The sequence below is a fragment of the Raphanus sativus genome, chromosome 6 (assembly GCF_000801105.2).
Source record: "Raphanus sativus cultivar WK10039 chromosome 6, ASM80110v3, whole genome shotgun sequence".
NCBI lineage: Eukaryota > Viridiplantae > Streptophyta > Magnoliopsida > Brassicales > Brassicaceae > Raphanus > Raphanus sativus.
Window position 1 is genome coordinate 9,041,961 of NC_079516.1, and position 11,835 is coordinate 9,053,795.

Below are 11,835 nucleotides of genomic sequence, written 5' to 3' on the forward strand. Positions count from 1 at the left end.
CTGCAGGCATGGCTGATTGTGCACCAATGCCGACTCCACTTCCGTTGAAATTGGATGCTGTTACAGGTCAGGATGAACTCTTCCCAGAGCCATCCTACTTCCGCAGCATTGCAGGAAAATTGCAATATTTGACGCTGACTCGGCCTGATCTTCAGTTTTCGGTGAACTACATATGTCAACGAATGCATGCTCCAACGAAGTCTGATTTTCAGCTTCTAAAGAGAGTGCTTCGATATGTAAAAGGCACTTATCAGATGGGCCTTGGCATCACAAAGAACACCACGTCTACTCTCCTCTGCTACAGCGACAGTGATTGGGCTGGCTGCAAGGAGACGCGTCGCTCAACTGGAGGATTCTGTACACTGCTTGGCTCCAATCTGATTTCTTGGTCCTCAAAGCGACATGAAACAGTATCTAAGTCTTCGACTGAAGCAGAGTACAGAACAATGTCCATAGCTGCCTCTGAAGTTGTGTGGTTGCAAAACCTTCTCAAAATCATGGGATTACAGCAGCAGGTTACGCCTTTACTTCTGTGTGACAACCTCTCTGCAGTTTGCTTGTCTGCGAACCCGATGTTTCACAAGCGTACAAAACACTTTGATGTGGATTATCACTATGTTCGAGAAAGGGTTGCACTCAAAGCTCTAGAGGTCAAACACATTCCAGCTTCTCTGCAACTTGCTGATGTGTTTACCAAGTCTTTGTCACAGGAACCGTTCTTCAAGCTCAGAGCCAAACTTGGTGTCTCTCTTCCTCCGACTCCAAGTTTGAGGGGGAGTATTAACAGCAACAAGCCCATTTCAACCTTACCTCACTACAAGGCCTCAGACCAAGATATAAAGCCCACAGTGAAGAGCAACTCTCAGCCCATTCAACAGTCTTCTGCAAACGCCAAAGATGTGATCAACAGCCAGCTCAAAAGCAGAGTACAACGTACTGCTGCAACGGTCGTAAGACCAACTCATTGTGTGACTACAGCAAATAGATTTCACAGTCTTGGCGTATGTGCTGAGGTGTACTAGGGTTTACATTGTCTGAGTCTTAGTATAAATATAGTGTAAGGTTGCAAGATGAAACCAAGTTGAAAAGTATCAATGAAATAGAAAAGCTTTCTTCTTCACTGTTTCTCTGAGATTCACACTTATAGCAATCGAATTATTAGATACTTTTTAATTTAATTTAATAACCTACTGAATGGAACTATGATTGGACACAACTTTCCAAAACACTTTCAACTTTTCTTCCTGACAAAGCAATGTCATTCTATGTCAGCTTTATCAGTATTATATACGTATCGAATCGAGTTCTATAGTTAACATCAGAATACACGAAGACATGAAATTAGATCCCGGGAAGGCTGCACCTCTTATCCCCTTAGGCCTTAGCCGACTTCGTTCGTAATGATCAAATTGTTAAACCAACTAATTAAAGACCTCCTGATGCGAGGTAAGACTAGAACCTCACATCGCCAATTCCAAATGTATCCGTTAGCTTTTATTTGAAAATACGACACTAACAAATTTGCTTTTCAGGTTCTTATCAATTTCAGAATTAATTTGCTACAATTCAGACCCAAGAATATTCTTCGTTGAAGAGTAGTTTACGGCAATTGAGATTTTACAAAACATTTAATATACATTATAGTTTTGGTTGAATAAAATTATATGGAAAACGAAAGGATCCAGATCAATCATGCTCTGTATAACCGTACCGACAAAGAGTTTCGTTTTCAACTGAAAAAGCCTTCGAAGGGACAAAGATAGGCGACTCCACTGCTTTCCCAAATCGCTTTCAAATTAGAGTTGTAATTATTTCCAATATTAGTTCTTGAAATGTGTCTGAGACCACCGACACTTTTTTAACCATTTTGCAAACTAAATTATCTTTAACCGGATATTCGCTAACCTGATTAGTAAATTTGATTAGTACTTAGCTAGCTAATGTCTAACCTTTGTTTTTTTAACTACGCTAATTTCTAACCTAACTGTCATATTTTCCTTGTTCCACACTTTTTTTTTTGTTCCACACTTACCAGGATCAAAACATGTTATTTATGAAGCAAGCATGTCCCAGTAAACCGATTTATTAATTTTTTTCACTGCACATATGTTGATTCGGTACATCACAATGTATTGAATAGGGTAGCATCCATATCGATGACTGGTGCTGGTGCTGGCACTGGAGCGGTTATGGGAGTTCCATCCACAGGGAGCTGTTTTCCTACAGTATGTGTTGTGGGATCCACGAGATCTACAGGTTATGTCGAACTGAACGAGTTTACATTCATCGGGATGTTTGCGTCTCACCTCGAATTTTTAAAAGGATTTTTTCTTTTCTTTTTCGACCTCCTCTTTCTAACGCAAAAATAATGGATCTCAGATTCAATCCGAATTTATGATTATGATTTTGATCTTACGTAGTGAACAAGAAACAAACAAATCCATTATTTTCTATGATTCAAAGGTTTATAAGGAGTTTTTATTGAATATAACTGATAGTACCATGAAATTGAGAGGCAAAATAAAAGCTGAATACTCTTCGTCTTTCTACCTTTTCTACATTTGCTTTCAACACCGCAGAAACTGATCAAAAACATCGACAAGGCAATGAAAACCAGTCATCAGATTCAGTTCATTGAGACAGTTGGGAGACGCTCGGTCTGAAGAGGGGCTTCACAACTGGCTAGCTTCAAGACTAAGCAATTGATATTCTATTTTTTCATAGAATGTAAAAAAATAGAACCCTAAATCTTGTCAGCATCTTTGGATGCAAAATTGTTTTTTTGTTTGAATAAATTTAAAATTTATACAAAAATATATAGTCGGCTCATCATGAATCGTAGTGGAACTTTGATCTCCTGCATGAATTTGACACCATCAATATGTTCTAAATTTCTTCATCTTCCATTCTCTTAGCTGAAGCATTAATGCAGCGTTAACTCCTTTTAAATTCGTATTAGGCCTTGGCATTTTAATCGAACCCAAACCGAAACCCCGGAAATACAGGTTCGTGTCCGGATCTGGGGTTATGCTAAAATACTTGTTGGATCTTTTTTATTTAGACCCGCTGGTTTGGTTCGGTTATGGGTCTTACCCGAGACCCGATCGGGTATCTGAAGTACCCAAAAATTATTGTATATATTAAATATATTTGGGTGATTGGGTATACTTTTGGTGTTTCGGATTTTTTTCAGGTTTCAGATCAGAAAATATAATTCGAGTATTCGGGTAATTTTCGGGTGTCTTTTGGGTTTTCGGGTTTGATTTTGGGTAAATTTAAGGGGTTTTGCGGTTCTTCGTGTATTTTTAAGGTTTTCAGATATTTTTGAGTTTTCGAGTCCAATTCGGGTATTTTGGGTTTTTGGATCCTAATACCTAACCAATCCGAATCCAAAATATACCTGAAAATCATGGACATTTTACGGATATTAGAATTATAGATCCGAACCAATCCGGATCCGATAAAATCCTACCCGAAACTTACCCGAACATTATATGTACCTATATGAGTATAAATTTCCAGGACTCGAAGAATCTGGACCGACAAGACCTGATGGAAACCCAAACTGAAAATTCGAATGTCCATGCCTAATTCATAATGAACCTTCCATCTTCCATGGTTTGTCATTTTGTCGAATAGACTTTTGAACTGTTGAAATTGATCTTTAAACCGGGTCAGTAGAGGAGTAAATCCACAAACAAAACTTAGGTTAACCCCTTAAGATGAAACTTTAAATTCACCTCACCTTCTAGGACCAATAAAAGTCCCACGTAGGTTATCAAACAAAAAATACCAAAATATAAAAAGTAGCTGAAAAAAGAATGACATCAATTTTAACGACGTTAACGCCGCCAACTAAACCATAAATCTCCTAAACTCTACACCCTAAATCATAAACTCAAACTCTTGACCCTAAATCCAAACCATATACCTTAAATCCAAATCCTTGACCCTAAACCCAAACTGTATACCATAAATCCAAATTGTATAACCTAAAGCCAAATCGTTGACCGTAAACCCTAAACCTAGATGTTATAGGGTTTGCGTTTAGGATACAGTTTGGGTTTAGGGTATAGGATTTGGGTTAGTGTATATAGTTTTGGTTTAAGGTCTAGGATTTACAATTTGGATTTCGGGTCTATGATTTGGGTCAAAGTATATAGTTTGAGTTAAGATTCTAGAATTTGGATTTATGGTATAAGATTTGGGTTTATGGCCTAAAGTTTGGGTCTAGGATTTAGAGTCTAGAATTTAGGATTTAAAATCTAGGATTTAGGGTTTAGTTGGCAGAGTTAGCGTCGTTAAAATTGGCATCGTTCTTTTTCAGCTATTTTTTTTCTACTTTAATATTTTTCATTTTACAATCTATGTGACATTTGATTGGTCGTAGAAGGTGAGACGAATTTAAAGTTCATCCTAGAAGATGAACCTAAGTTTGTGCGATATATATATTATTAAAATTGAGGTATTGAAAACATTGATATCAGTTCTAAATAAAAAAAAAATTTGAAACGTGGATAGTAGTTTAAAAAAAGAGGTTTGTTTGATTTTGTTTAGAAACATGAATATTCGTTTAACAAGAAGTTTGTTTGGAAAAATAAATAACAATATTAAAAAGAATATAATGTTGTTTGAAAATATGGATATCGGTATATTAAGAAGAAAAAATAATAGATTTATGTTATTAAAAATTGAAAATTTATTATATTATGATAAACTATCTATTTGGACCAGCTTTAAAAGTATAGGAAAATGAGCTAATCTAATTACGTAAAAACATATTGTGTCTAAAATAATCATAAAACAAAATTTTAATTTTATATACATATTTCAAATCGAAATAATAATTTAAGGTTGATTTATATCAAAAATAAATTCAAAAATATACATATATTCAAAATTTTATTTTTACTAATATATTTTTTAATAACCAATATTAAAAATTAATTCAATATATATATATAATAAAAATACAAGACAAATTCCAATTTCATATACAACTTAAATTATGGTTTTTATATTTCACATTAAGTTTTAAAAATATAATATATGTGATTATTTATATAATGATATGTATTAAATACTTTTAATTATATGATTACTTATATGATGGTACATATAAAATATGATTAATTATATGATGACACAAATATGATATATAATAGTGTAGGGGTGGACGTTCGGGTACTCATTCGGGTTTATTTGTATTTCAGGTTTTGGGGATTAAATATTTTAACCCATTCGGATATTTCTAAATTTTGGTATAGATTTAATTTGGATCTTTGTCGGTTCAGCTCGGATTCGGATAAGCAATTTAATTATTTTTTAAAATTTATTATATACTTTAAATTTCTCAAAATCTATAAACAAAATAATATATTACATATAAATTTGAATAACATATGTGAGAATAACTAAACTTAATATATAAATTGATTTGGTTTAAATATTTGGATAGAGAATCAATAATTATTTAAAATATTTTGGTGTTTTAAATATATTTTAACAATTTTGATATTTACTTTTGACTATTTGAATATATTTCCAAATATATTTCCAAGTATTTAAACCAAATTAAAAGTACTATATATATATTATAAATGTTTTATATACATTAAATCTAAAAATAATTAATATATAAGTATATAAATCTATTTTAGATACATTTGGGTATTCAAAATACTTGGATTCACATCGGATTAGGTTTTAGTTCTTTAAATACTAAAATTTTGAATAATTTAAATATTTAATCAATTTATGTTCAGGTTTGGTACTATTTTTTTGCACTGGAATAGGTTTAATGTTTTGGATTTGGTTATTTTTTTAACTTAATTTGGCTTTTTTTTTTGTCTAGTCTTGATATTAACATGAAAACAAATAGTAATATATTTTATAAAAATACATCCGCGAATCTAGCGTGTGTGTATATATATATATATATAAAATTCTGGATGGTTTTGTCGGTGGCATGCCCTTACATCAACTAATTGTTACCGAATTAGTAAAATACATACCGATCTTTTTTCTTTTTTACATAGGGTCTTTAACATCAAAGAAATTACTATTATTTCTTATTTGTTTTTTTCATCAACGAAATTATTATATTCTTTTCAAAAGAAAAATCAACGAAACTATTCATAACAAATAAAGTGATAAAATATTGTTATGGCAGTCCTTTGAAAGAATTAAAAATTAATTACCACGAGCTCCTGCAATAAATGAAGAACATGGTGAATCTTCTATGAAGGCAACGAACGAGGGTTATGGGCTCACTTTGAGAGACCGATGCAAACCGAAGTCAGATTAAACTATTACGTAGAATCTCGAGAGATGTACATACCCCCACGAAGTTTAAAATCTGACAGCTTATAATTCTGACTCCTCTGAGGCAATTTTTATTTTATTTTTAACTACTTCATGAATTACTATTCCTTTTTTCTTTTTAGAAAACTATGAATTACAACTATTCTTGCTATCTATATTATCAGCAAGTAGCATATTTCTTAATCAAAGAGAACTAGATTTTGATCACATCCGGAACTGGTCCTAGAAATATGTAGGCTAGAAGCCAAAAATAATTATGTGGTCGACTACATTCGAACCCTGACCTCATAAATGTTGTAAGAGTACATTTACCAAATAGGTTAAAGGATATTTTTACAAAAAAAAATGGTTGAATTAATACTTAATATTTGGCGGCCGCAAGCATGTGCTTAATTGTCTTATGTTCAAAGCCGGCCTTACGCACATCCGTGCAGATAACCTTTCATTTATAAATATAAAAGTTTATACTATTTTATATAACTATTTTTAGATAATATATTTCTGTCATTTTAAAAATAAATAAATAGATAAGATATAGTTTTACATATTAAATTTAACATAACAGTTTTATTTTTTATAATAAAAGTTATTACATAATTTAAGAATTTTAATCATTTTAAAAGGCGAATGATATTTTGGTTTACCAATTAATACAATTTTAATATGTAATTCATTTATTACTACTATGACATGTTCGAAAACTCGTTAGGTGCTGTGCGTACGTTCGGGTTGGGCCTAGCGAGTTGTGAAAAAATCGGAGATTAATCGTGGATTAATCGGGGATTAGTTTTGTGTGTTTTTATTATATATACAATTATATGTAAATAATAACTGACGTTTTATCGTGGTCTAGCGGTTTGTGTGCTAGTATATCAATGACATAACCCGGGTTCGATGGCAGGAAGCCTTGTTTTGCTGTTTTTTTTACCTTTTTTCTTTAATGAACTCAAATTACGAAAATGCCTCCATCTTCTTCCTCTTGCCTGTCGAACCAGAAACTCTAAATGACGGATTTTCTCTCTGTTATTCCACGATTCTCAACCGTTTTCAATGATTCTTGACCCAATTATACCAGATTTTAACTGATTCACAAGATTCTTTGCATAAAACTTCGAAATATGATATTTTTTGCTAAGGATCCGAGTTTTTAGGCGAATTGGATCAAATCGACGCGGCTGCTCACCGCATAGCGTTTAAACGCCGATTAAATGGGCACGGCGGCCACGTTTTAGAACATGGCTACTATCTAATATAATATAGAATATACTTATAAAATTTCTAAAATTACAATATAAGTTTATTATTTTATATGTAATTCATTATTATAATTTAGTATGATATAGACTATACTTACAAAATTAAAATATAATTTTCTTATTTTTATGATAAAAAATAAATTAAATTAACTTATAATCATATTATACTACTAATTACAAAACTAACCAGTGCATTAATTAAAATAATATTAAAAAATAAAAGATTTTGTTAGATTTTTTTCTCAAATTTTGTTATTACTACAACTAAAATTTAAATTTACAGTTAAAATAGATTTGTTATTAATATCCTTATAATTATTTAGAAATGTGATATATTAAATAAACTATTACAAATAATAAGAAAATGTAAGAGAATGCATGGAACTAAATATGACTATTTTGTAGTATATAAAAATTGTACTTCTCTATATAATAAAGATGATATTGATATATTGATAGCCAACCAAAATGATAACGAAAAAGAAAAGAGAACGAGGGACCTATATGTATACAATACAATATCGCATCCAATGAAAGCAGCTTCGAGTTAACATTTTTAAGCAATGATATGATTACAATTACGCAACGACATGTTTTCTCCGCTGTTAACTTTTACATGCCCAACTTTTTCTTCAGATTTTGAAAATTGACCTAACGTTTTTTTCAACTTGTCCAAACAATCTTGTCTTTTCCTGTGTTTTTTTTCTATAATATGCAAACGTTATTTGAATTTTTTTTTTCCAATTCGGGGATATTATCAGTCAGAGCAAACAATTAATCTGGTTTTGTTTTAAATCTACTAAAGTAATGAGTTATCTATATAAAATGCATGTATTTTATATAGATAAAATATTGGGTAAAGAAAAAGGTCAGTCTTGGCTCTACTGTTTTTGAAGTTATACTTTAGAAATAAAGCAGAGAAACAATGGAATTTATTGGCTTTTTTTTAATCAAATGGTCTTGGCCTAGTGGTAAAAAGGTTTTGGTGGCAGATTCCGTCATAAGTTTGATTCCTTTTAACCATCCATAGACGTTTTTAATGGCAAGATAACCCGAATTTTTAGTCGTAGTGACTAGTCATTGGTCTAGAAAATTTTTGGAATCACACTACGATTATAAAAATACTTATTTGTTTTTTCGTAGATTTCTCAAACGTTTTTTCGCATATTTATTTGTTCTAGCTATCTGCTAGGGCTGGGCAACATGTACATGAATTTTAATTCAATTCGTTATTTGTTTTAATTTGAACAAAAAAATCTGGATATCCATAATTTTACCAAGCAAAGTAAATATTAATATGCAATATCTGTAAAAACTGAAGCAAATCACAAATATTAATATTTTTAAAATAAATATTCTATCTAATCCGTTATAAGCATATATATACATACATATTTAAAGATTTATATATATATATATATATATATATATTATATAAATGTTATATTTTATATAATTTTATAGTATTTTTATTTACTAAATTGATTATATTAGTTTCTGAATTTCAAAAAGTAAATATTTTTTGTGATAAAATATTATTATTTTATATTATTTTAGATTTTTATTTATTTTTACGGATCAAATCAGATATCGGATAAAAATCTAGAAAGTTTCCAATATCCGGATGGTTACGAATGTGCATGGAATCAGATTGGATAATTGACTAATCGGACAAAATAGATAGGATCAAATAATTGATTATTAGAACGAAATTGATCGGATGACGAATACTTCCAAAAAATCCGGATAATTGTTTCCTACCAAACCCTAATCAATGCTATAGTTATTATATGGTAATTTAAGTTATTATAGCCCCTGCTGAGGATGAATACTAATTTATCTAATCCATTAAAATAGAGTCCTATTTTTATCTACTGATAAAAGTCACTGGACTATTTCATTAGTAATTTTTTATTATATCAAAAATAATTATATATTATAGCATTTGAATAAAATATACTATCACACATAAGAATATTCTACTATAACACCATTTATTTTTGGATATTTCCTATTTATTTTTAAAAATCTTAAAAAATATTTATTATTAATTTTAAATAATTCATTAAATTCGTAACTGTTACTAAAATATCAGAAAATAAAGATTTTTAAAATTTTAAATAAACGATAACGATTATTAAAATATATTATTTTAATTTTATAAAGTTTAAATAAAAATAAAAAAAAATTAAGTTTCATAAAAATAAATTATAAAAATTAAAAAAACTATATTACTTAATTATATGATTTTGTTTTTTGTTTACAGTTGATGTTTTATGTTTGTAAATTAAATAAAAAATATAGCTTATTTAAATTACAAAATCATTAAAATATATTTTGACCAATGAGAAATATAAACAAAATCTAATCCATTTCAGTAGATAAATTATTCTATTTAGATTCTTACATAATTCTATTTATTTTAAATAAACTATTAAATTACAAATAAATTATATATTAATATTCATTATGTCATAAAAATTAAAAATATGAATAAAATAATAAATAATTATATATTAATAATATTGAATAAGACATATTATATTAAACAAAAACATCTAATTGTAATAATATCATCAATTTGTAATATAAATTAAATATAAATAATTATAAAAACGAAAATATATCTACGCGGACGGACATGTTAAAATCTAGTTCTTAGCTTAAATAACGCTTTAGTTTTGCTAATCACGCGTATATAGTTTTTTTTTGTGTTAAATCTAGATCCACAGTATGTGGTCTAGATATATATTTATAGAAAACACTATTTAAACGGTTCAAAATCACATATCATTAAGTCAAGGGTATTATATAATATATTTTGAGAAAATAAAGTACTATATTATTACTTGCAAAGAAATATCGCATTTGAACTTCTTTTTTTTTGCTAAAGAATATCGCATTTGAACTTGTTACACTATCTATGAAATCGATTTTATACTGTTTATATATCTACTTGCAAGTGAAGTATTACAAACTGTATACATACTTAGGCAAACCTATTTGGTTTGAATCCATATAACTTATGATTATCTGTTCAGATCTCTAACATTAATTTTTAAGCTTCAGTCTATACATACTCTTAATTAAACTTGTTTTTTTGGCGTAGAATGTAAACATTTTTTGACAACGCGTAGTGACAAATAAGTCAAAAAGGCTTCATTTATTTTCTACCTGTACTGTTCTCTTATATTAAGTTGAACCCACACCAATTTCGCAATATATGATTATGATAATGAGTAAGCAAATAAAATTTGTCCAAATGTTCACACAGTCACACGTAAGAAACATGTGGGGGGAGTCACATGGGCATAATCCCTTTCATTTCCTCACCACAAGACAGACGAAGGGGGGATGTCCTCTTGCTTAATCAATCTGTTAAAATTCTTTAATTATTAGAATCATTTGGTTATATACTTTTACAACGAAGGTCCATACCTTTACTCGTTATTGCCACACTTTACTGTCAAGTCATTGAACAGTTACTACTATATTATTAAAAAATCCAGTTAGTTAATTAGTTCATGTTTTATAGTCTCGAAGATGATCTTAACACATTTTCATACTCTTCAAAATACTCTTATTCTAGTTCCTCTAACAATTTTGTTAGGACATTGTCTTACATAAATTACGAAAATATTGAGTATGATAAAATCTATTAAATTTAATAATACCACTTAATAAATTAGATTTAAATTTTACAAAGGAGTGCATTAGCTAGGCATTTTACTCTATTAATTCTTTTCTTTTTCTTTTACCAAACGATCTATATTTTGTAACAAACCTAAACCTTTTTAACAAAAATCATATTTGTTCTATAATGACAATGGTGATGAAACATAAGGAATACTATCCTGAAAATGATGGTGATTTATGTACAAATGCATTTGGTCTCGTGATCGATCAGGACTTCATACCATGAAGTTTGAGATAAATCTAGCATATTTGTTATGTCTGTTAAAAATATTCTTTATATATTAGTATCTCTTAAATTTATTTATTATCATCTTTACAAATACGAAAACTGATAAATGACAATTTGATTGACTACAGTTTGCAACTTACAGAATTATAAACACTGTTTTTCTAAAGCTAAAGAACACAACAAACTTTGATATCCAGTAGTAATGAAGAAACTTATGCTAGTAGACAGTAGTTAATATATATCTTCGACTACAAAAATAAGTAAATAATAACTCGACAGACTTTTTAATGAATAGCAAAAGTAAACTCTGTAAGAACTTTCCTATATTGT